We start from the raw sequence: 25925 nt of genomic DNA, 5'->3' as shown, positions 1-25925 counted from the left end.
CAACAATACCCTGATCTGATTCTAGGTTTTTCAGGGCTCCTGAGGCAAAGCTCTTCAACCATAGCAACCTGCAAGGATGGGACCTTCTCTGTGGCTGCGTCCTCCTGTGCTCTTCTCAGATGCTGACTGAAGTAGAAGTCATGAATTCCCTCCCCACAGAAGTAAATGGTATTTGAAGCTTCTGTCTAGAATTTTCCACAAGATTATGGCCACTGATGGAGGGGAGACGACCGCTGTAACATTCCTTACTGGAGGAGAAAGAAAAGCTAAATTTGATGGGATATTTTTCTTATTTTTCTTTCATAAAGAGTTAAAAAAATTACCATAGTACTTTGTGAATGTTAACCTTGACTGTTAGCTTGATGGGATTTCGAGTCACTATGGAAAAAAAAAAAACTCTGGAGCTATTTATGTGAGAGACTCTAGATTAGGTTAGTTGAGTTGGAAAATCTCGCCATGAATACGGCAGCATCATTCCACATGCTGGGATTCTAGACTGAAGGAACTGGAGGACAGAAGCCAAACACAGCTCTGGGCCTTCTTGCTGCTTCCTGCCTTAACTGTAGTGTGACCAGCTGCCTCAAGAACGTCCATACCACGCTAGATCAGAACTGTGAACTGTGAGCCAAGACAAACCTTTGTTTTCTTATGCAGCTCTGGTGGATGTTTTGTCACAGCACTGAGAAAAGTGACTGACGTGTGTTTCCTTCTTGTGTTCAGAATATGACCCACAGGCCCCAAACACATCACTAACGTCAGTGTGAGAGTGGGGAAGTAGAGTGTTTTTCTGAACTCTTTCTGGTTAAGACTTGAAGAGTCGCAAGATAACATGAAAGCCTGGAAATTAAATCCAACTGCTTTCTTCTATTTCTGTCTCTAGGATTTCAGCTAAGTAAATACTCACCATATTTGTACTTCTTATTCTTTCACATATTTCCCTTTAGTTGGTGCCTTTTTTACCTTAAAGATTTTTGTGGCTTTTCTTCTTTGTCCAAGTTGGAGTACTATAGAGTAGTAGTAGTAGTAGTAGTAGTAATAGTAGTAGTAGTAGTAGTAGTAGTAGTAGTAGTAGTAGTAGTAGTAGTAGTAGTAATAGTAGTAGTAGTAGTAGTAGTAGTAGTAGTAATAGTAGTAGTAGTAGTAGTAGTAGTAGTAGTAGTAATAATAGTAGTAGTAGTAGTAGTAGTAGTAGTAGTAGTAGTAGTAACAGCAGCAGCAGCAATAGTAATAGTAGTGTTAGTATTATTATTTAGTATTATTATTATGATCATTATCATCACCTTTTTTTACCTACTAGAATTCTCAAAGTTTCTGCATTGTTCTTACTCATACATCACTCAACACTTGCCCCTTTAAATACTCCAGACCATCCAGTCCGTGCTTAGAATGATGAAGTCCCACCATGGGCAACTTGTGTTTCTAATACCACCTCTTCCTGATGTTGTAGGCCCATCTTCCTTTGGTAAGGTACATTTACTAGGACTTTGATTTTCACCTTATTTTACACATCATACTTACTTCATGACTTCCTTATCTCATATAGACTATTTCAGATTTGAGCTCTGGCTCAATCTTTGTGCTCTCTAAGCTTGCTCTGTGTTCTGGTCTAGGGATGCATGTGCCGTTACCTCTGTAGGAGACAGCTCTCTTGCCTGCTCTAGTTATACAGACTCACACAAACTTACTTCACACTATCCTGTGCAACCAATGGGACATTTAGAAACTGACTGCACTTACTTTCTTAAGTCATCCTCTGAGCATCCTCCTGAATTTTACCTTCTCTCATCCACCTCTTAAAGGGCATCCCCTCATCATAATCCCACCATCATTTCAGTTTCAGAATGAACGAAGTCTACTTGACATCAATTCCTATCCCTTCTCCAGGTTATTTGGCCTAACAATTTTCCAGCGCTCCTAAGTTGATGTTTTCCTTTTGCTTGTTCATTTTCCTTAGAATGATTATTTTATGTACATATCCTACTTTGAAATCCATTGACACACCCTCCATCTTTCTTTGATGACATCAAATTACCTTCCCTGTGGATTCTGACATCCCTCAGTTTCTATTTCCCATTAAATTTCATGTCATTATGACTGGGTAGAGTTCTCCAAAAAGCATTTCTCCAGAGAAACATGAAAGGGAGACCTGATAATCCATATTATGATCTTAAAATAAAATTGTAACTAAATGAAACTTTTAAATTATTCTGTTATGAAACTGTTGATCAACCTTTAAAGTTTTCAACACAATGGTTTTTTTTTCCTCCAAAAATGTTGTTTTCTCTAATGAGATTAGTGAAAAAGTCTGAAAAATGGAGAATGGTAGATTCCAAGAGTGATTTGTTTTGGTTTATTCTGGGCCTACCTGGTCTTACTATTGGCCTTTACACATGTATTTTATGATAAATTTAGAATTTGCTCTCTGATATAGGGATGATTCATACTCCATATTCTGGAAGACTTTACATTGAATACTGAAAAGCCCTTCTTTCCAGTGAGAGAACATCTGCTAACACTTAAATACAGAAAGGTGAATTCTTTTGCATTAAAACTAATTCTAATGTTCCAGTCTATATAAAACCTGCTAAGAGTCTAGCACATAATAGCTACTGGATGAACTTCATGTCTTTAACAGCTTATAAAATAAAAATGTAAAATGTAATACCTAATGAATTCACACTGGTTTAGTGATGTGGTATATGGTTTGGTAAAGTGGTATGTTAGGATATTATCAGATTCAGTGCTAAGAGATTTGGGTCCAAACCTCAGCTTTAGAAGACTTGGGCCAAACCTCTTAATTTCTTTGATGCAGTTTCATTTAGTTGCAAAAGTGAAAGGATGATGATATTATATCACACAGTTTGCTGGTTGAAATTCTGTATAAAATTATGTCATGTAGCCAACTCACATCCTAAGTCCATGTTTACAAATTCTGTTCATTAATTGTGAACTTTTCCTCAAATGTTGGGGAAATGATAAGATAAATAGCTTTACATATAATTTTATAAGTTTTGTTAGTTATTTCCTTCATATGTTATATAAATAAGAAAAATTCTTTCATTTGCTTTAGTAAATTGGAATATGTCTCATTGTCACGGTCTGTAACTACACGTGGTATGTAAGAGGCACTAAAACAATGTGCTCACTGATTAGTTTAAACTGTCAACTTGACACAACCCAGAATCACTTGGGAAGAGAGCTTAATGAGGCATTGTGTTGACCAGGTTGGCCTGCGAGTGTGTCTGTAGCGGATTGTTATAACTGATGTAGGGAGGGAGACTCAACCCATCACAGAGAGCAGCATTCCCTAGGCAAGGGCAAAAGGGAAGTTAGCTGAGAGCAAGCAAGCAAGCAAGCAAGGACCCATGAGTTGTCTCTCTCTCTCTCTCTCTCTCTCTCTCTCTCTCTCTCTCTCTCTCTCTCCTCTTGATTATGGAAGTGATATTTTTCTCCCATCTTCACTTCCCCAAAATAATAGATTATAAACTGGAACTATAAGCCAAGTAAGCCCTTTCCTCCCTAAGTTGCCTTTAGTCAGGGTATTTTATCACAGCAGTACAAATAAAATGAAAATAATGTAGTTGCTGGGTGCTGAAACTGTTATGAGATGCCAGAAAAAAATCCTAATTGATGGGGAGGAAAAGATAAGAACTCTATGGGAAAGAAATAAAAACAAGAAGGAAAATGGACCAAGAGATGAAAATTGAGTCATTGCTGAGAAGTTGTAGAAAGAAGAAGGCCTGGAGAAGCCTGCTTTTCTCAGTAGGGACTGATTAGACTCTGCTTCTCCAAGGCACCAATGCCCAGCCACCCAGCGGGTCCTTGTGGTGGACTGGCCTCCCTCTCGAAGTTATGTTTAGTTCTTATCTTTCTAGTATCTCTTGCCTCCTGTTTTCTTTGTTCTGCCTCACATCTGTCCTGCCTCTTTCTTCACTTTTGACTGCATACATATGGGAATCCTCACACTTTGTGAAAGAACCCTTGCACAGTCTAGGGAAGACAAGGAAAACCCATAAACTCAATGCAATAGTATTTTAAAGCCTCCCAGAATTTATTTATTAACTTATAGGGGTTTTTAAACTTTGTTTTTAAGCTTCTAGACACTTCTTCCAGCAGCTAGACTCTCCTAGACTTCCTGATCTTGATAAAGAAAAGAGCTTTGGAGTCAGGTTCTTAACACATGGTGTCTGCACCACCGTATTTAAAGGAACACATAATAGCCAGAGTTGTATACTCAGAGTTGGCAAATGGTTATGCAAACATAAAATAATAGAAAGTATGCAAACATATATTCTGATAGGGTTCCATCATGATCCTACCAACGAGGAATAGCTCCCAACAGGTTTTTTGACCTGAGAGGACAGAGCATAGATCTGTGCATAGACTTCGTACTCACAAATAAGCATGCTAACAAATCATCCAGAATGAAGCTCAGAGAGATGAAAAGAGAAAAAATGAAAATGGAATGCTACGTGACATCAAGAATAGGAAGGGGAACCCTAACACACAAGTAATTAGCATTCCACAAACAAACACAGAAATATAAAGTGATAACATTTGACAGGACTAAAACCTATGAGATTTTAATCTCATAGATAAAGTTTGTCAGGCAGAGTGAGGTGTCACAGCAATGCAGGTAGAAGAGCTTGGTCATTGTGGAGGAAACAGTAGAAGGTAAATATCCAAGTGTGTTTCCCGCTGTGGCTATAACCCATCATCACACACTGGGTGACTAACACAACTCTACTCTTGTAAACTCATGGAGGTCAGAAGTCCATGGTGGGTCTCAGCTGGATAAAGTCCAGGACTGTATGGGACTGCATGAAGATCTATGGGAGGATTTGTGTCTGTGCACTTTGCACCTTCCATTGGTTGTCCATATTCCTTGAAGTTCATGTCTTCATCTTTAAAGCTTAAAGATAGGCAAACAAGCCTTTCTTATGAATCACTATGACATGACATCATTTCTTTTTCAAATTTAAGGTTCTTCTGATTACCTAAGACTCACTATAAAGTGATCCAAACAATAGACAATTTTCTACCGCCTTAATTCCATTTGTTATGAAACACAACACAGTAATATGTTCTGGGTCATTAACATGAACGTCTCAGAAGGACTTTATTCAGCCTACCACACTTGTGTGTGATGCCTGATAATTGGCAGAATGCACAAGCTGTATAGGGAACAATCAACTATATTTTGTCTTCATGTAGTTGATAAAAAAACATAAACATGAAATGGGGTACTAGAGAACCCAGCGATCTTATATCATTGGACTTAGAAGGATACAGGAGATACCTGAGACTGAGAACAGAAAATTAAGTACCATAGATGCTGAGGTAGATTTCCATAGTTAACACTCCAGAAAGATGCTTGTCTAGTACCAAACTGCCTCTTTGCTCCTGACTCCAGTAACCTTATGATACACAGTATCTGACACTTCTTCGCCCCCTTCATAAACTTGGATACAACCTCAATGAGAGGAAGAAACAGGAATCCCCTAATCACCTGAGTTTCCCTGATATTCAGACTGATTTGCTACTATCAATTCTTGGAATAGTGCAGGTACAAATTGGGTACATTTCTAGACAACAGTACTTAGAAGTTTTTGTTTGCTATTTACATGGTAGATCATATTAATTTCTCAAAACTTAAAAGAATCAAGTTCAGTGGAAAGTCCCTTTGCTTTCTTGTCTAAACCCACTGGCAGTTTGAGTCTTCACCTTGACTTATATTTCTCAAAGATGGAGCTAAAGTGACAAATCCCAGTCCAGAAGCCTACATCCCAGGAAGTCATTATTCATCTTCTTTCCTTTCCAAATGGATGCATTTTCCAATGAACATCCTTTAAAACTACTATTTCTTTTTTCCCCCAATTTATTTATTCACTTTACAGCCTGATCCCAGCCCCCTCCCTCCTCTACTCCCAGTCCCACCCTCACTGCCCCCATTTCCCCCTCTCCTTCTCAGAGAAGGGGGGGACCCCGAAGGGATACCAACCTACTCTGGTACATCAAGTTGTAACAGGACTAAATCTCATCCTCTCCCACTCAGGCCAGACAAGGCAGCCCAGCTAAAGGAAAAGGATCCAAAAGCACGCAACAGTCAGAGATAGCCCCCACTCCAGTTGTTAGAGAACTCACATGATGACCATGCTGCACATCTGCTACGTATGTGTAGGAAGTCTAGGTCCAGCCCCTGCATGTTTTTTGGTTTGGCTTGTTTCAGTCTCTGTGAGTCCTCATGGGCCCAGGTCAGTTTACTCTGTAGGTCTTCTTGTGGGGTCTTGATCTCTCTCAGGCTTCTTCAATCCTTCCTCCCACTCTTGCACAAAACTCCTTGAGCTTGGCCCATTGTTTGGATGTGGGTCTCTGCATCTGTTTCCATCAGCTACTGGATGAAGCCTCTCAGAGGACAGTTATGCTAGGCTCCTGTCAGAGTATCATTAATAGTGTCAGTGGTTGTTGGCTCTCTCCCATGGAGTGGATCTCAAGTTGGACCAGTCAAGTCGGAGCAGATCGATCTCTGCTCCATCTTTCTCCCTACACTTTTCATAGATGGGGCAAATTTTGGGTCAGATGTTTTATGGGTAGGTTGGTGTCCCCCTCCCTGCCCTGGAAATCCCACCTGGCTATAGAAGGTGGTGACTTCAGGCTCCATATTCCCATCTGCTAGGACTCTCAGCTAGGGTCTCCCCCAAAGACTCTCAGCAACCTCTCCTGTCCCAGAGATGCCCCCACCAATTTCCATTCTCTCTCCTAGTCCCCCATTTTCCCCACACCGGATCCATACTTACCCCACCCAGATCCCTCCTTCCATTTACTTTAGATGTCTATTTTATTTCCCCTTCTGAATGAGATTTAAGCATCCTCCCTTGGACCCTCCTTGGCTTCCTTGGGTCTGTGCATTGTAGCATGGTTATCTTGTACTTTATGGCTATATCCACTTATTTATATTCTAGAATACCTTAAAATGATAGAAAATAGCAGAAGAAACTTTGAAAAGCATTGCTTTACCCAAGACTCATGTAAAAGAATTTCTCCAAAGCCCTCTCCTCTTAAAAAAAAAAAAGTTACTGTGAAATGTTATCTTAAGCATGTTAGGAAGATGATAATGACGAGTACCCATGGCTTCTGCTAGGAGTTCTATGTGTCATTTTTAATTCCTACAGCACTTTAAATGAGCACCATCACTCCCAATTTACATAAAATGTGGTCCTTTCTAAAATTTCCCTAGTTCCATCCAGAGAAATGCCTTACACAAAAGTTTGTGGCAGATAGTTTATTTGAGACATGAGCCAGGGAGTAGGCCTGAGGACACAGGTTAAGAAGCAAGGAAGAAAGAAAAGCCAGTAATAAATTCTCAGAAGCTGGCTACTTTAGAAGGCAGCAGTAGAATCCCTCCCGGGGCCCTTCTGAGGAGGCCTGTGCAGTGTGTCACAGAGCTATGTGTCCCAGTTAAAAAGCATAAAGCAGTGGTTTCTGGTGTTTGGCCTTCAATTAATCAACATTGCCCCACCAGGGATGACCCTTCCTAACTTCAAGTTGCAAGATACTAAAGTGTTCCCATGGGAACACTGTATCTAAGTCCTGGGGTGCTGCCTGGGGGGAAGCTGGAAATATGAGAAGAATAATCCAATTTCATCCGCATCCCATCAGAAGAATGACAATCAGATCTTGTAGTACAAGCTAGGGTGGGAGCACATGTAGTAACACACATGTAGCAGTACTCCAGCCCACATGGCTAATTGATACTTAAGAACAGGAGTACTTGACCACAAGGCTAGGGCACATTCTAAATTCAAGTGAGTTGTCAAATATTTGGCTCTGTGGTAGAACTTCACCCTGAGCAGTTCAGCGAGAGCCTGGCATCATTTCCCCAGTGAGTAAGAACTAGAGCATTTTATGCTTTTGTGCATTTGACGGCGTGGCTCTGTCTCCCATTAATCTCCAACATGGATTTGAAAATAAATAGAGCAAACATGCAACTCCAGGGCAGTGCCACCAAGAAGAAAAATAATGTGAACTTCATGTGCAGTTTGAAGTATTTTAGTAGCCACATTAGAAATGGAAAAGAAACTAGTGAAACTGAGTTTCATAATTTGCATTCTCTAATTCGCTCTTTGCAAAGCATTATCTATCATTAAAACGTGTGATCCATAAAAAAAATGTTGAGATAGTTTACATTCTTTGCTTGTTTCATCATACTGTCTCCAAAGCCTGGTGTGCACTTCACATTTGTCAGCACTTCTCAGATTAGATTAGTTACTCTTCTATTGCTCAGTGACCCAGCTGGCAAGTGTCACAGGTTGGACAGTGTGTCTCTGCTGCATTTTTCTCTTATGAAGGATGTTAATTTGTGAGCAGCAATGTTGTTTCCCTTTCCTTGGGATGGGATGGAGAAGGAGACTGTCAATATACCCTCCTGACATTGTAACTTCTGCCTGTATTGTTTCTCTATGGAATAAACAAAATGTCAAATCAAAACCTCAGAGACCTGCAGAATATGGGATTAAAATTTTTAAAAATTATTTTAAAGATTCACTGACAACAAGACAGGTTAACTCCTACCAATACCCAGCCTACCTCAAAGAGGATGATGAGCATCAAAGAACCTCCTTATGGAGATGGCTTCAAATGGGGCAAACAAACCATGGGGCAAAATGTTCTTGTTTCTACCAAAGACAGAATTCTGTGCCTAAAAAAGGGCAGGCTTGGATGCAGGCAGAGTAAATGACCAAACTCTTCCAAGACAGGGTAAGCAAATCCCCAATAGTCCCTGCCTCACAAATATGTCTGTCAGATATATTGGGCAAGAAGGCTGAAGAAGATACCTCAACATTATAGAGACTTTGGGGTGATTACTCAGGTATCAAAATGTCTCTGTCATCTTCTCATTTGGAAAGCTACTAACCTGCACTCCCAGAATACTCAGGTAATCAAATTTATTCCTTCTCGAGTCTCTGACGGAGTTGAACACCAGGTAGCTTAGTTTTACAATGAAGATTAGTTGTTTAGAGGTTAAGATGTTTTTAGGTTTAGATAGATATTTTAAGTTGATAATGACAAGATGTGATGAAGATTAATTTACATTCAGAGTTTTAGACTCACCAAGATAGGAAAGATGTTTTCTTCAAGGCTGTCAAGTGCAAATAGCCAAAACAAAACACTAAGAATGTAACATTTATATAATTCCTGATTGTGTCATGGTTCTTCTTGCTATAGGTAGTTTATTGTACATATGTGTAATAATATAAATGTATATGTAAAATATAAAAATGTTTAATTAATAAAATATATAAATAAATGAAGTAAAAACAAAATGTCAAATCAACCAGGTCCATGGCTTGAAGTGATTAGAATAGTAAACGTGAACAGAAAGCCAAGCTGTACATGAATCAAATAGCACAGGTTTGTTTATTCTCACTTATCTTTACATGGCAGGACAGGTAATTTTTAACTTAGGAAAAGAGAAGGGATTTTTATGCATTTTTGAATTGTACCACATGGTGAGAGATCCACAACAGTGATTCTAAAACTGAATTACTGAAGGAGGCATCCAATTCTACCTGAATTATAATATGCCAATCTGTTTGCCTCTGCTCCTTTGAAATAACATTTTTTTTTTAGTTTTATGGGTTTATACTTTACACAGGCACACATGTAGCATAAAAAGTTCAGTAAGCCACTTGGAAGACATATATATTAGCATACAACAGTTAGCCACAGCATTTAGTGATGAACTTCCCAAGCTCAAGTCCCAAGACTTTATCATTTACTATGTACAGCTTCAGCCAGTTGCTTTTGGCTTCAGTGTTTATGTCTCTGTTATAGGACTATCCATCCTGGGTCCTGGTAAGAAATACATGATAGGATGTGTTGGCACCAGTTCATAATCAGTGCCTTCTTAATGGCAGCCTTAACGTTTACTAAATGTGAAGATAATGATAAAGGAAGCTGGTGAGTGGGGCTTGCCTTCAACACACATCAGTTCACTAGTAAAGAGATTTCAGTGTGGAACCACAAACTATTGTGCACACCTAAATGATAGCACATTCAGAATGTCCCAGGAAAAGGCGGATTTTCCATTCAAACCTCACAGAAACCTATAGGCTCAAAGCGACCTGGCTGGAAGGTGTTCCTTTCTTTCCTTTTGTCCTTTTGTCTCTTAATCCCTACACCGTGGTCTTATTCCCCTAGCGGCTGAAATTAGCACTCTAATTTCCATATTATCTCTTTTATATTACAGATGAATAATGTGCTAGAATAAAGAAGGGGATCTGAGGGGAAATTAGCAAAGATGAAAAAAAGTATTAGGTTTCTCCACGAACAGCCTTTTACATCCTGCATGGACTTACTACTGTGGAGGGAGCTGGTGTCCCCACTCATACAGCATAGGCACAAATCAACAGTTCTTCCTCAGGGAGAGAGCTGTACACAACCACCTGGCACTTTCTCCCCACCCTCTTTTCACTGCCTAGTGTAAATGAAGTGGTCCGGGTACACTTGTTTTTGCTCACAAATGTTCCAGCTCGCACAGTGGCATCAATAACAACAGGTAGATGTTAATGAATGCTGCCTGAGGTGACAGGTATGTATGAATCTCATACACATTAATTCATTCATTCAAACTACTGAGTTGCGTATCAGATTTAGAATCTGAAGCGCACTAGGGAACTAGCTGCAGATTGTTAATCGGGGCTGGAGTCAGGATGGCCACACCCAGTAGCATGTCTGTCATAAAGGAGACCCAACACTGGGGTAATCTGCCAACAAATTGGATCAGCTCTACTGTTAAAACTATTTCCAGCCCTGTCATTTTCCTCCATCTTCACCAGTACCACTTTCTCTTGGCTAGAGAGTTAAAATGACTCCCAACAGGTCTCCTCTCCTCGACTCCCCCATCCCTCATCACCCCCTCCCCACCACCCCCATCTCCAGACCCCTAACTGCCCCCACCCCAGCACAGAGCTGCTCCACACAGTGGCCAAGTAGAATTTCAAAATGGAAGCCTGACTTGTCTCCATTCTTCTCCAGTGGGTAAAGCCAAAGTCCTTCCTCTGGTCTTTGAGAGCAGCCACTCACAGGCTGGGTGCTCTTTGCCCTGACTGTAGCCTCCCTGCTCTCCTCTTCCATCACACTCTTTACTAAGAACGTAAAGCTCATTCTTTCCCTAGAGAACTGGTACCTGTCAGTCCCTCAGTTTGGCACACTGATTCCTCCATTTAGCATGTGACATTCTGAAGCTCAAAGGATTGAGTAAGAATCCTTCCTGTCACCTGAGCAACAGCTATCCACTGCCTTCCCTATCTTATGTTAACCTTTATCTCTATTTCAAGGTTTTCACTATTATCATGTGTTTTGCTTTCTTTTTCTCTCGATTCTCAGCAGAAGGTAAGGCTCCCTAAGGCACTTAGTGTCTTTCTATTGCTGTAATAAAACACCAGCCAAAAGTAACTTGGAGAGGAAAGGGTTACAGTCCGTCGTCCAGGTGGAACTCAAGACATGAACATGAAGCCGACCATGGGTGGCAGCTGCTTACTGGCTTGCTCCCCATGGCTGTCTCAGCTTTCTTTCTTATATAATCCTAGGGAAGGCACTGTCTACTGTAGTTTCATCCCTGCTGCATCAATCAGCAATGAAGCAAGTATCCCGCAGATTTACCCATCAGCCAATCTGATGAAAGCAGGCTTCCTCTTCGCAGGTAACCCTAATACATCCATGTTGACACAATCTAACCCTTACAGGTAGAGATCTTGACTGCTATATTCACTGGGTCTAGAACATGACCTGAGACATAATAGACACTTATTCAATAAAAATTGTATTTAATAAAGATTTGAATTAATTACAAGACAAAAACAGCCTCCTTTAAGCATACCTTTCCCTTTAGTCCTCTCATTAATGTCAGTGAGGTAGAATGAGACATGGGATGTAACAGAAATGTACAGAAAATGATCAAAAATTAGCTCCAGAAATAAATATGGAAGCAGATAATAGACTGGGTTGTTGGTATTTCCCCTACATCCTGTTACATTTCTGCCTGTGATACTCAACCGATGTTGTTTTTCTTATTTCTCTTGAATAAAAAAAAAAAATAAGTTCTTACAGAACAACAGACACTGTGCTAACTACTTGGCTGAAGATGGTTTCGTGTGGTCACACAAATAATAATGATATGCAAACATATGGTTTAGTGATTTGCAGCCAGCGTTTCTAAACAATGGCATGGGAAGCGATTATTAAGAAGAACCCGTATACCCACTGCTGTGGCCTGTTCCTGTTGTCCCAACTGTTTGGACACATGAAGGGAAAAAAAATCATTGAGTCTAGAGTTCATACCCAGGCTGCTGGCACCTTGACTCAAAACACAAACCAAAACAAGAATGTCAAAGTTACTTGTTAGATTTTAAGTAGGAGGGGAACATAGATTTTCAAGAAAAAATAAGGAATATCTTAAAAACTGAATAAACAGAAAATTAGTATCTTCTTTCCTTCCTTCCTTCCTTTCTTCACTTTACAACCCCCTCACCTATTCCTCACAAAAAAGGGAGCCCCCCTCCCATCCGTCCCAACTAATCATGTCAAAACAGAAATGAGCGTGTCCTCTTCCCCTGTGGCCTAGCAATGAAGTCCCGCTATGAGCAAATGACCAAAAAGCTGGCAATCTACCAAAAAAAAAAAATGAACACAATCTTCAAGATTAAGATTTGGTTATGTTCTCCAACATAAATTGTGTGTGATATCTTAACACAGGAATATATAAAACTAATTATGTCTTAGTGGGAAATGACCAAGGTAGTTTTAAAATGCTTGTAGTTGGGGACTTTTTCTCTGGAGGACCATTTGATTCATTCAGTGCAACCCAAGGATATCAGATCTCATTATACAATACTTGAAATAAAGCAAGAAACAAAAATGCAAAAAAAAAAAAAAAAAAAAAAAGGTGGCAAAAGAGTCCATGTCAGAGACAGTCCCTGTTCCTCTTACTGAAGGACCCCCATGAAGCCTGAGCTGCATCAGTTACATCTTTGAAGGAGGCCTAAGTCCAGTCCATGTGAGGCCCTTGGTTGATGCTTCAGTCTCAGCAGTTCACTCTAGGTCCTGGTTAGTTGGTGCTGCTGCTCTTCTTGTGAAGCTCCTGTCACCTGCAGGTTCTTTTCTCCTTGCCTCCATTTTTCCACAAAGCTCTCTACACATTGCTGAGTGTTTGGCTGTGAGTCTCAGCATCTGTTTCAAGGCTCTGCTCGCTGGAGCCTCTCAGAGGACAACTGTGCTAGGTTCCTGTCTGCAAGCATAGCAGAGTATCCTTAACAGCATCAGGGGTTGGCTCTCTCCCATAGGGTGGGTCTCAGGTTGGACCAGGCATTGGTTGGACATTCCCTCAATCTCTGCTCTATCCTTTTTTTTTCCTTTTTTTTTTATTAATTTATTCTTGTTACATCTCAATGGTTATCCCATCCCTTGTATCCTCCCATTCTTCCCTCCCTCCCATTTTCACCTTATTCCCCTCCCCTATGACTGTTCCTGAGGGGGATTACCTCCCCCTGTATATGCTCATAGGGTATCAAGTCTCTTCTTGGTAACCTGCTGTCCTTCCTCTGAGTGCCACCAGGTCTCCCCCTCCAGGGGACATGGTCAAAGGTGAGGCACCAGAGTATGTGAGAAAGTCATATCCCACTCTCCACTCTACTGTGGAGAATGTTCTGACCATTGGCTAGATCTGGGTAGGGGTTTAAGGTTTTATGGCCTGTATTGTCCTTGGCTGGTGCCTTAGTTTGAGCAGGACCCCTGGGCCCAAATCTGCCTATCATAATGTTCTACTTGTAGGTTTCTAGGACCCTCTGGATCCTTCTACTTTGCCATTCTCCCATGCTTCTCTCATCTAGAGTCCCAATAGAATGTCCTCCAGCTATTCCACTCCTTGGAATATACCCAGAAGATGCTCCAGCACACAACAAGAAAATTTGCTCAACCATGTTCATAGCAGCCTTATTCATAATAGCCAGAACATGGAAACAGCCTAAGTGTCCCTCAGTAGAAGAATGGATAAAAAAACTGTGGTACATATACACTATGGAATACTATTCAGCTATTAAAAACAAGGAATTCCAGAAATTTGTGGATAAATGGATTGAGCTAGAAATGATCATAATGAGTGAGTTAACCCAGAAGCAGAAAGACTCAAATGGTATATACTCACTTATATCGGCATATTAGCCCAAGGGGCATGTCCCACGAAAGCCTTCTCTGCTCTGTCTGTTCTATCTTTATCCCTGCACATCTTGTAGGCAGGGTGAGTTTTGAGTCAAAGTTTTTGTGGGTGGGTTGGTGTTCCCCTCCCCCTACTAGAAGACTTGTCTAGTTAGAGGGTGTCCTCTTCAGTCTTTTTGGGTCCCTGTTTATAGGAGTCTCAGCTGGAGTCTCTCTTGTATCCTCATGAGAGTCTACCATGACTTGTCACAGAGATGCCCTCACCCACAGTTTCTCTTTTTTCTCTCTTGTCCTTCTGTCCTCATGCTTCACAGGTCGAATCTAATCTCCACCCTCATATCTCTCTGTGATCCCTCTCCTATCTTGTTCCTTTTTTCAACCACTACCTGTCTATTCTATTTCTGCTTCTGAATGAGATTTAAGCATCCTCCCTTGGATCTTCCTTGTTACTTACTTTCTTTGGGTCTGTGCATTGTAGTATGTTTACCCTGTACTATATGACTAAAATCCACTTATAACTGAGTACACATCATGTGTGTCTTCTTCCTGTGTCTGGGTTACCTCACTCAGAATGGTCTTTTCTAGTTCCATCCATTTGCCTACAAATGTCATTATTTTTTGTTTGTTTTTAATAACTGAGTAGTACTCCACTGTGTAAATGTTCCACAGTTTTTTTTACCCACTCTTTGGTTGAGGGACATCTAGGTTGTTTCCAGATTCTGAAATTAGCAATAAAGCTGCTATGAACACAGTTGAGAAAATGTCCTTGTTGTATGGTAGAGCATTCTTTGGGTACATACGCAGGAGTTATATAGATGAGTCTTGAGGTAGAACTATTCTCAATTTTCTGAGAAAGTACCAGATTTATCTCCAAAGTAGTTGTACAGTTTTCACTGCCACCAGCAAGGGAGGAGTGTTTCCTTTAGCCCACATTCTCTCCAGCTTGAGTTCTCACTTGAGATTTTTATCTTAGACATTCTGAAGAGTATACAATGGAATTTCAGAGTTTTGATTTGTATTTTCCTGATGACTAAGGAAACTGAGCATTTCTTTAAGTGCTTTTTAGCTATTCAAGATTCCTCCATTGAGAATTCTCTTTTTAGTTCTGTGCCACATTGTTTAAATTGGGTTATTTTGTTTGTTGGTGTTTAATGTTTTGAGTTCTTTATATATTTCATGTTGTCTACTCTTCTTTTGTATATTTGTTTCTTTTTGTTCTAGTGCTTTCAGGTGTGCTGTTAGGTTGCTAGTATGGGATCTCTCCAATTTCTTTATGAAGGTACTTAATGGTATGGACTTCCTTCTTAGTGTTGTTTTCATTGTGTCCCATAAGTTTAGGTATATTGTGCTTTCATTTTCATTGAATTCTAGAAAGTCTTTAATTTTCTTTCTTTTTGCTCTGACTCAGTGGTCACTGAGTAGGGAGTTGTTCAGTTTCCATGAGTTTACAGGCATTCTGTTGTTTCTATTGTTGTTGAGTTCCAGCTTTAAACCATGGTAGTCTGATACTATGCAAGAGGTTATTTCAAACTTCTGGTATCTGCTGAGGTTTGCTTTGTGACAAAACATATGGTATGCTTTGGAGAATGTCCCCTGAGGTGCTGAGAAAAAGGTATATTCTTTTGTGTATGGGTGAAATGTTCTGTAAATATGTTAGGCCCATTTGATTTGTGATGCCTATTAGTTTTGTTATTACTTTATTTAGTTCCTTCTCAATGATCTGTCCATTGGTAAGAGTGGGGTATTGAAATCTCCCACTACTAATGTGTGGCGTTCAATGTGTGCTATAAGGTTCTGTAATGCTTCTTGTACCATTGTGGGTTCCAATGAGTTTGGAGCATAGATGTTCAGAATTGAGATGTTGTCTTGGTATATTTTTCCTTTGATGGGCATAAAATGTCCTCTTTTGATTAGTGTTTGGTTGAAAATCTATTTTATTAGATACTAGAGTAGTTACTTCAGCTTGCTTCTTGGGTTCATTTGCTTAGAAAACTTTTTTCCAGCCCTTTACTTGGAGGTAATGTCTATCTTTTTTGCTGAGGTATGTTTCTTGTATGCTACAGAATGATGGGTCTTATTTTTGAATCCATTTTTAAATTGTGTCTTTTTATTGGGGAGTTGAGGTAATTAATATTGAGAGATATTAATGGCCAGTGATGGTTAATTCCTGTTATTTCAATGTTGGTAGTGTGTGTGAGAGAAAGAGAGAGAGAGAGAGAGAGAGAGAGAGAGAGAGAGAGAGAGAGAAGAGAGAAGAGAGGAGAGAAGAGAGAAGAGAGAGAAAGAGAAGAGAGAGAGAAGAGAGAGGAGAGAGATTTTTTCCTTTTGGTTTTGTAGATGTGGGGTTATTTATTTACTGGGTATAGTTAGTCTCCTTAGGTTGCAGTTTTCATTCTAGTATTTTCTGTAGGGCTCAATTTGTGGAGAAGTACTGTTTAAACTTGGTTTTGTCATGGAATATCTTGTTTTCTCCATCTATGATGATTGAAAGTTTTGTGGGTATAGTAGCCTAGGCTGACATCTGTTGTCTTTAGTGTCTGCATAAAATCTACCCAGGCTCTTCTGACTTTCATAGTCTATGACGAAAAGTCAGGCATAATTCTGATAGGTTTGCCTTTATATGTGACTTGGTTTATTCCCTTGCAGCTTTTAATACTCTTTCTTTATTCTGTACATTAAGTGTTTTGATTATTATGTTGTGGGACAATTTTCTTTTCTGGTCTAATCTATTTGGAGTTTTGTAAGCTTCTTGTATGTTTATAACCATCTCTTTATTTAGGTTGGGGAAGTTTTCTTCTATGATTTTGTTGAAGATGTTTTCTGGGCCTTGATCCTAGGAGTCCTCCTCCTCTAATCCTATTATTCTTAGTTTTGGTCTTTTCATAGTGCCCAGATTTCTTGGATGCTTTGTGTCAGGGACATTTTAGTTTTATCATTTTCTTTACCTGATATATCAGTTTCTTCAATTGTATCTGCTACACCTGAGATTCTTTCTTCCATCTCTTGTATTCTGTTGATTATGCTTGAATCTGCAATTCTTCTTCTTTTTTACAATTCCAGGATTGCTTCAGACTGCTTTATCTTTTTTGCTTCTAATTTGATTTTTAGGATCTTTACCAGTTTTATTCAATTTTTTTCTCCTATTCCATTGTGGTTCCCTGTAATTCTTCAAAAGATTTATTCAATTCCTTCATCTGTTGGACTGTATTTTCCTGTATTTCTTTGAATGATTTATTTTCCTCCTTTAAGGCCTCTATTATTTTCATAACCTCAGATTTAAGATCAGATTTTCTTGTGCTTCAGGTGTGTTAATATCTCCAGAGCTTGCTGTGGTAGGATAGCTGGTCTCAAGTGGTGTCACATGACTCTGGGTTTTCTTGCTTGTGTGCTTATGCTGACCTTTAGCCATCTGGCTATCTCTGGCGATAGTGGTCCTTGTGGTCTCTGGTGTCTAGGCAGTTTGGGAGTAGGCGAGAGGGCTCTAAACTGAATGTTGCTGGGGCCCACATAGGCTTCCTTGAGTTGGTAGATGGAAGATGTGGATCAGAGCCCATGTGTAGCTTACCCCTGCTTGCCCTCTCTCAGGTGAGACACTCAGATCTGGAGTCAGCAAGGTAAGGGCTCTAAGCTGAATGCTGCACAGTGACACACACACAGACACACACACAGACACAGACACACACACACACACACACACACACACACACACACACCACTGGCCTTCTCAGGATGGCAGACAATAGGGTTAGGTCTTGTCTACAGCTCATCTCTCTGCTGGCTGTGTCCCAGATGGGACAGGTAGATCAGGGAGATCTTGGAGCAGACTTTTGTATTACTAAGTCAGCCAGGTGGTTCAGGGTGCTGACTTTATGGAATTGGATTCAGCCATAGAGTCATTTGGTGGCCAAGCAAATGCTGTGCTCCCAACACTCAGATTTGGCTAGGCCCCTCCATCATGGACCCACATTCTGTATGCCCTTATTGTCCAGCTTGTCTCTGCAGAAGAACTAGTAGAACCATGGATTGGGGTTGGGATGCCTACCCCAGGTATCTGGGTGCTGCCCTCAGGCAGGGAAGTGAGATGGGTCTGAGGTCTGAGTGCTGGAGCAGAGTGCCTCTGGAAATGGGGACCTGCACTCCATATAGGTAGAACACACTGGGTGCTGCCTGGATATCTTGTGGGATTCCTGGACCTGGAAGACAGCTGCTGGGGGCCAGGAACTCTGCATCTCCTGCTCCCCAGATGTGCCCTCCCATTCAGGAAACACCCATGTTGGTATTTTGGGGTCAGTTATTAGGTTACTCACGGTAACTGCAGTCTCTGGTTTTCTGCCACTCAGTTAGAGTACACCCTGGCCCCTGTCATCTTGAAGTCTCAGAAAATTAGTATTTTCTGCAATGCAAATTACTAACAGTATTACTTCCTACTTATGGAATTATGAAGTATCCACTCTACTGCTTCATTTTCGTGTTCATGTGTGGCTATCTGCAGCTCTATTCTACCTGCTTTTCTCTCTTATCTATACCTTAACCACAGGGCTTCCTCTGAGAAGCTCTTGACAGAAAAGGAGGAGTGGGTTTCTTGAAGGTGCCATACACCACTTCCCTCCAGTTTTTCTTGTCTAAGTAAACTATACAGCTAGACCATAGGTTTTTGTGAAAGAAATGTGGACCTTTTGCAAGGATGGCCCTCAAGTATTTAGACAAATATGGTAGTCTACCCAAATAGATATATATGCAGTGTGTGTGAGAGAGAGGGAGAGAGAGAGAGAGAGAGAGAGAGAGAGAGAGAGAGAGAGAGAGAGAGAGAGAGAGAGAAGAGGAAAGAAGAAGAAGAAGAAGAAGAAGAAGAAGAAGAAGAAGAAGAAGAAGAAGAAGAAGGAGAACTTCATTTCTATTAGTGAACTTGGTGGGCATTTATTGGATCTAGAAAGATAATAAAATTGCATCTCCATGTGAAAAGTGGGGTTTTATCTGGTGTGTGTGTGTGTGTGTGTGTGTGTGTTGGGGAGGGCACATGTCTGAGGACATAGCATAGCATATGATCAGATGTGTATAAAATGGTTTACACTTGTTAACTGTGTTATAGGTCAAATCCTTTTATGATAATTGTATCAATTAATTTTTGTCACAACTCTGATGTCAGTACTACCATTGTTCCCCATTTATAAAGAGGCCGCTCAGTTGCCCATCCAAGGTCACATAGCCAGTGTACAGTAGAGTTAGAACTAAACCTGACCTGTACTCCAGCCCTAGAATGAAACTAACCAGAGCCCACACCTTCTGCTTTCTTCACTTACACTACAGTTCTTGCTCCAGTCTCTCCTATGATGACTCCAAGGAAGTCCCTTGTGGCCACTGGCCCAAGTCACAGGCCCACTTGGTGGCAAACTTTTGGGTGTATGGACAGTAACTGGGAAGGGCCCAGAAATAGGACTATCCAAAGAAACGCCTTCTGTCTCTGCTTCTCAAGTCTGGTACAAAGTGAGCCCCTTCTTCTCCCTCTAGCCAATTTGCATAATCTGACAGAAACAAGAAAGCCCATAAAAAGCTGGGCTATAATAACTCACCCACTTTGAGGGAAGAGAGAGCACACCACAGAGAGCACAGCCTGGAGAACTAATAAATACAGGGAAGCCACACCATTTTTAGACTAGTGTTAAATAGGATGCAAAAGGGGGCTTCCAGAATGCAGTACACCTTATCATACAGTAACTCTTTACTCATCTTATAGTATGGCCATTTTTCTTTACCTTCTACTTCAATAGCCATAAGAATTCTTCTATACAAATGTAATGTCTTCATCAGTCCCACTTTTTAAAATGATACTGGACAAAATCTATAAAATGATATTCTCATCTTTACTTCCAAATTATAAACAATTCCTGTGTTCTTCAACTTTATTCTAGTGTAGCATGGGTTGCTGTTTCTTTTTTATTTAATATAACACATTTACTCTTTGATAATTTCATTCAAGCATATCATGCATTTTGATCATCTTCATCCCCTACTTCTCCCCTTAACTCTTCCCAGATCTTCTCCCACTATGAATCCCCTTCTTGTTCTCCTCCTCCTCTACCTCCTCCTCCTCCTCCTCCTCTTCTTCTTCTCCTTTTTAATAATTCAGAGTCCAATAGACCCATATACTCATAGGTATGAGGCCATCCATTAGAGCATAGTCAACCTATCAGGGGCCACACCTTTAAAGGAAATGTTGGTGTTTCTTAACTGGTAACTGATATGTAGATAAATTGCTCATTATGCTAGGACATACAGAACATCCCTAGACATCTGGTGCTCTTACCCACCAATAGCATTCCCTATGCATTTTCAAAAGCCAGCCATTAATTGTCCACATTAATTTTCAAGTATTCATCTCAGAGTCATCTCTCCCTTTTTGAGTCCCCTTGCTGTCTTGAGTAGCACAAGTTGAGATAATATAGAAAAAAATAGTTTTCCATTCACAAGTGATCAATCAATATTCATGTCAGTAAAATGAACAAATAATAGCATTTGAGTTATTGTTTGAGAGAAATAAAATATATAAAGGCACATAAACCATTCCAGATGAATCTGCTGGGTAGAGCCAAACACAGCCTCCTAACCTCTTTTGCTGGCATGTGGTAAGGCAGAATTCTAATTGCTGCTCCTTGTGCAGCATGGCATTCTTGTTTTTACTTGTCTAAACACTTGAAGCGTTCTCAGAGACCAAGACAGCTTGTCAATAGAGTGCTTGCTATGTGTTCTAGCTGGCTTTCCCCTGCTGTGAGAAGTCACCGTGATCAAAAGCAACTTGGGAAGAAAAGGTGTATTTCAGCTCTTGGTAATAGTCAATAATGAAGGGAAGTCAGGGCAGGAACTCAGGCAGGACCTGAACATGGGGACAGAAGCAGAGATCATGGAGGAATGTCTAGTAAACAGTTTACTAGTGTGTTCCTCATGGCTTATTCAGCTTATTTCTTTATACAACCTAGGACCATCTGCCCAGGGCTGGCACTGCCCAAAGTGGGCTGGCCCCTTGCACATCAATTATCAATCAAGAAAATATTCCACAGACTTTCCTTCCAGCCTATCTGATGGAAGCATATTCTCCATTGAAATTCCGTCTTCTCAGATGACTCTATGTAAGCATAAATAACATAGTTTGGTCCTGGCAACTACTTAAAAAAGACAGACATGATGGCATGCTTTTGTAATCCCAGCACTGAGAAGGTGCAGACAAAAGTATCCTTGGGGTCTCCCTGCCAGGCTAGCCTGGGTTCCAGTGAGAAATTCTGTCTCAAAAATTACAAGGTAGATAGGTCTGGAAGAATGACACTCAATGTTGATCTCGACTCCATGTACTCACTGCACACACACACACACACACACACACACACACACACCTTCACACACACATATCTTCACACACATACATCCATGCACAAGCTCAGTATAGTTAAATGATGGTTGTAATAAAACCTTTGAAAATGAACAATAAGAAATGGAAAAAAAATCTGAAAACAATCAAATTTGCAAATAATGGTTTTACAGAATTCTTCCAAAGTTCCTCACTATACAGACCTGTGGACTAGAAAGTGGATTTGTAGTGGCTTGGAAAGTGATATTTTCAATGAACAGAGGAGTAAGCCACATTACAAAAGGAACCATAGTTTCAGACTCTGAAGTTTAAGTCTACCTATGCTCAAAGACAGCTTTATTAATTAAAACGGGAACCATTACCAACAACACATTTTTGCAGAGAAGTAAGTTTGATTATTTATGTGGTGTAAAATTTGTGTTTTAGGATTTGACAAACACTTGGAAAGCATTTTCTGCATCCTGCTGGCAGTGGGAGCATTTTCTCTGCAAGAAGTTGGCGGGCTGCTTGAAGAAGGAAAAGTTGGTTGGTGAGAGGCCAGGTGAATGTGGTCTATTAGTCAGAACAACGTTTTCACCTTCGGAAGCACTGGCTTTGCGACATGCCACTGGGTGTTGAGTGGAATTGTGCCATTTCTATTGGTCAATGACAATGGCAGGCATTCCAGTTTCTGACGTGTCCCATCAAGCTGCTAAGTACACTTCTGAGAGGTAATGGTTTCACAGGGATTCAGAAAGCTATATTGAGTCAGAGTAGCAGCAAATCAATAATAACTATGACCTTTTTAGAGGACAAGTTTGGCTTTGGAGAGTGTACCAGAGCTTCTTTCCCATCTAACCAATAAGCTATTAATTATTAGTTGTAGAAAATTCACTTTCAGCTACAAGTCAGAAGCCAATCAAAAGATGGTGCCTTGTACTTGGGAAGAATAAAATATGATGACAGAGCAAAGCAACATTTAAAAAAATTTGGTTCAGCTCATAAGCCACCCATTTATCAAGGGTTTCACCCTTCTATTTACTCCAAATGTCAGATTGTTGAATGGTTCTCACTGAGTCCTGTAGCAGCTTCTCATGTAGATGTAAGAAGACCGGCTTCCATGGTCATTCTGGAATAGTTGCCCTCAGCTTCCACTGTCCAGCTCTCTGCTGCTCATCTTTAAGGCTTTGTCTCCTTCGAAAATTTTCTTGAATCACCACTGCACTGTACATTCCTTAGCAGTTCTTGGACCAAATGCACTGTTGTTTCTAGTTGTCTTCATTATTTTGTGATTCATTTTGAATTTCAATAAGAAAGTAATCTGAAGGGCCAAGCAAGATGACTCAGTGGGTGAAGGGACTTGCCATGACAGCCAAAGGACCTGAGTCTAGTCCATGGGGCCTACATAAAGCTGGAAGAAGATAATTGATTCCATAGACCTTCATAATGCACACACACACACACACACACACACACACACACACACACACACACACACCATCATCATCATTATCATCATCATCTCTCTGTCTCTCTCTCTCTGTCTCTGTCTGTGTGTATATGTGTATGTGTGTGTGTGTGTGTATTTCTCTCTCTGTCTCTTTCTCTCATACACACAAATAATAATACAATAAATTTATAAATTTTAAAAATCACTTAGGTTTTCCTTTTGTCTAGCATCATTCCATAACAGGAGGGAAAAAGCATATAATGCTATTATTAAAAAATCATGAAGCAAGAAATATGCATTAAAATGATGTATGATATATCCACATTTATTAACAACGTACTCCAATTTCAACACTTAAAAAAAACCAGCAATTACTTTTGTATTCCCCTATTATTACGTTTCTTGTAGCTGTGGAAGATACATAAGCCAACACCTTCAAGAGAAGAATGGTTTATTTTACCAGAAGGTTTCAGAGTTCTGAGATCAGAGTCTTTAGTCCAAAGTCTTCCTGGTCAAGGAGAATAGTAGAGCAGTGAGAGTATGTGGCAGTGGCTCTTCACCTCACAGGAGGAAGAATGCAGAAAAGAACCAGAGACATGTACAGGACAAGATGTAGCTTCCAAGGACCCACCCCAGAGTCTACTAGAGACAGGCTCCCACCTCCTGCATTTCCATAATCTTACAAAACAGCACCAATAGCTACCATCAAGCCATTAATAATAAGCCTTTTTGAGATACTTATTTCATATCCAAGTCATAACATTCTGTTACGGACCTCTACAAGACTCGCACCTGTTTCTCAATGCAAACACGCATTCAGTTTATCTCACATAATCTTATAGTCCTAACCATTTTATCACTCGTCAGTGTCTAAGCACAGTCTTCCTGAGATCCAAGGCTCTTTTAGTAAGTCTGTGAACCCATATGAAACAAACAGGTTACACATCCCCCAAATATAGTGGCAGTGAACAAACATTTCTATTCCAAATGGGAGAATAGAAAGGAAAGACAGAGTCAGACAATGCCTAAACATCAACAAAGGGAACATAAGAAATGCTGAGTGTTTGTCTACAATCTGTGGTGGGCGTGATGTAAGCTCCAAGGAGCTTGAACATCCCCACCCCAGTGGCTCTCCCAAATGTAGCCTATGTGGCCTCTCTTGAGCTGATTTTGCTGGCTACATGCAGCTTTCTCTTTGGCAGATGTTGCATATTTCTGGAAAGTTTAACTCCCCAGCCTGCCCGTTTAATCTGTGGCTTCACTCTAGAAGCTTTATGCACCATCTTCCCAGGAGCTGCCTTCAGGTATCTTGGCACTTTGACAAATGACAAACTGCCTGGCTTCCCAGGCCTTCTTTTGAGGTATGAGTTGGAACCTCCACGATCCTGTGTAACTCTTACATGCTACACAGCCTTCAAAACCAGCATAGAATGGATAACAGGAAAGTTCGTACTAACTTGCGTGCTAGTATGGTAGCTGAGCCCTCTTACACCACAGTTACAATGACCTGGCCATCTGTGTGACTGAGAATTGAAACAAATAAGGGGGAAATGATGTCCCAAGTGACCTCATACAGAGTGCATCAGTGGCACTGTCTCTTGTAGGGGAAATTAAATAAATTTACTCTCCCAATACCCTAGTCCCACAGTCAGTGATTATTGGTTAATTCCTAAGCTGCATTCCAGGTCAGCGCTTGGATTATTTTCTAGTTCTCTACGCTCTGACAATCACAGCATCCTTGTTCACAGTTTGAACCATGCTCCATTTTTTCCAGAAAACTGAAAAAATTTCAGATCTTTCTGTTCTGCTTTTTTGTTACCAGTTCATATTAAAACCAGCTCCCAGTTATATCCAGCTATTATATCCAGATAGCTCAACTGCTCTAAAATTCTCCATCAGTTAGTCATCTTTAAACTTTGCCTTCCCCGAAGCCTTGGGGCATGGGCAAAATGTAACCAGATTCTTTGAATAACATGAATGGTCTGTAGTCCAACTCCTGATAAAATTCTCCTTTTTATCTGAGACCCCATGAGTACAGTGTAACATCCAGTGGGACTCCAGAAATAGACCTGACTGGAATGGCAAGAGAGTGAAGAAAAGACAGACAGATGGACACACAGATAGCTGAGATTTGCCTGGGCTCTCTGCTGGAAGACCACAGCACTCCAGGAACTCAGAGTGTTTAGTATATAGAGTTGAGCAGAATGGTGAGGCCGGTACCTACAGCTGAATGAGGAGGTAGGGATATTACATAAACGTTAATAAGGAGGCAGGGTTTGTGATATGCAGCTGGATGGAGGAGACAGGCTGAGCTAATCTCGGTAGAACCAGTCTCTGGAGGAGCATTCTTAAGGCTGTCAGTATCTAGTAGGGAGAAAGCTATGGTGGACACACTGATAACACTTCTCCTTGGTCCCCACAGGAAGTCATTGCCATCAGTCTAAGCCTGAGGCTGTGGGGTCCTTGACTTGGCTGTATTGGTGTCAAGAGCACATTCACTCAGAATTTCACTTACTATGGGCTTTTGCTACTCCTCGGAGTATAGGCTGCTGTCAGCATTCCCTTCATGGTTCTGTTCTTTTGAGCTCCCACCAGAATCATCAATTAAAGTCTAACAGGGTCTGACACCATCTCCAGCCTGCTTCTTTAGAGAACTCCAACCCCCCACCTCCTCCTGAAAACAGGTTGAAAGCCTTACAGACACACCTTGTCAGGTCACAGCAATGAACCAGCTCTTCAGGTACCAATCTTCTGTATTACCTATTTTCTCATCACTGTGACATGTACCTAAGAAAATAATATATAGAGAAGGATTTGCTATTTTATTCACACCTTCAAAGAATTCAGTCCTTAGCTCATTGGTTCTAGGCCCATAGTCCACCAGCATGAGACAGAGACTGCTTACCTAACAGTGTGTACCAA

This window comes from Acomys minous, assembly GCF_964271855.1.
Source record: "Acomys minous genome assembly, chromosome: 3".
Classification (NCBI taxonomy): Eukaryota; Metazoa; Chordata; class Mammalia; order Rodentia; family Muridae; genus Acomys; species Acomys minous.
Note: the sequence above shows the minus strand (reverse complement) of the source record.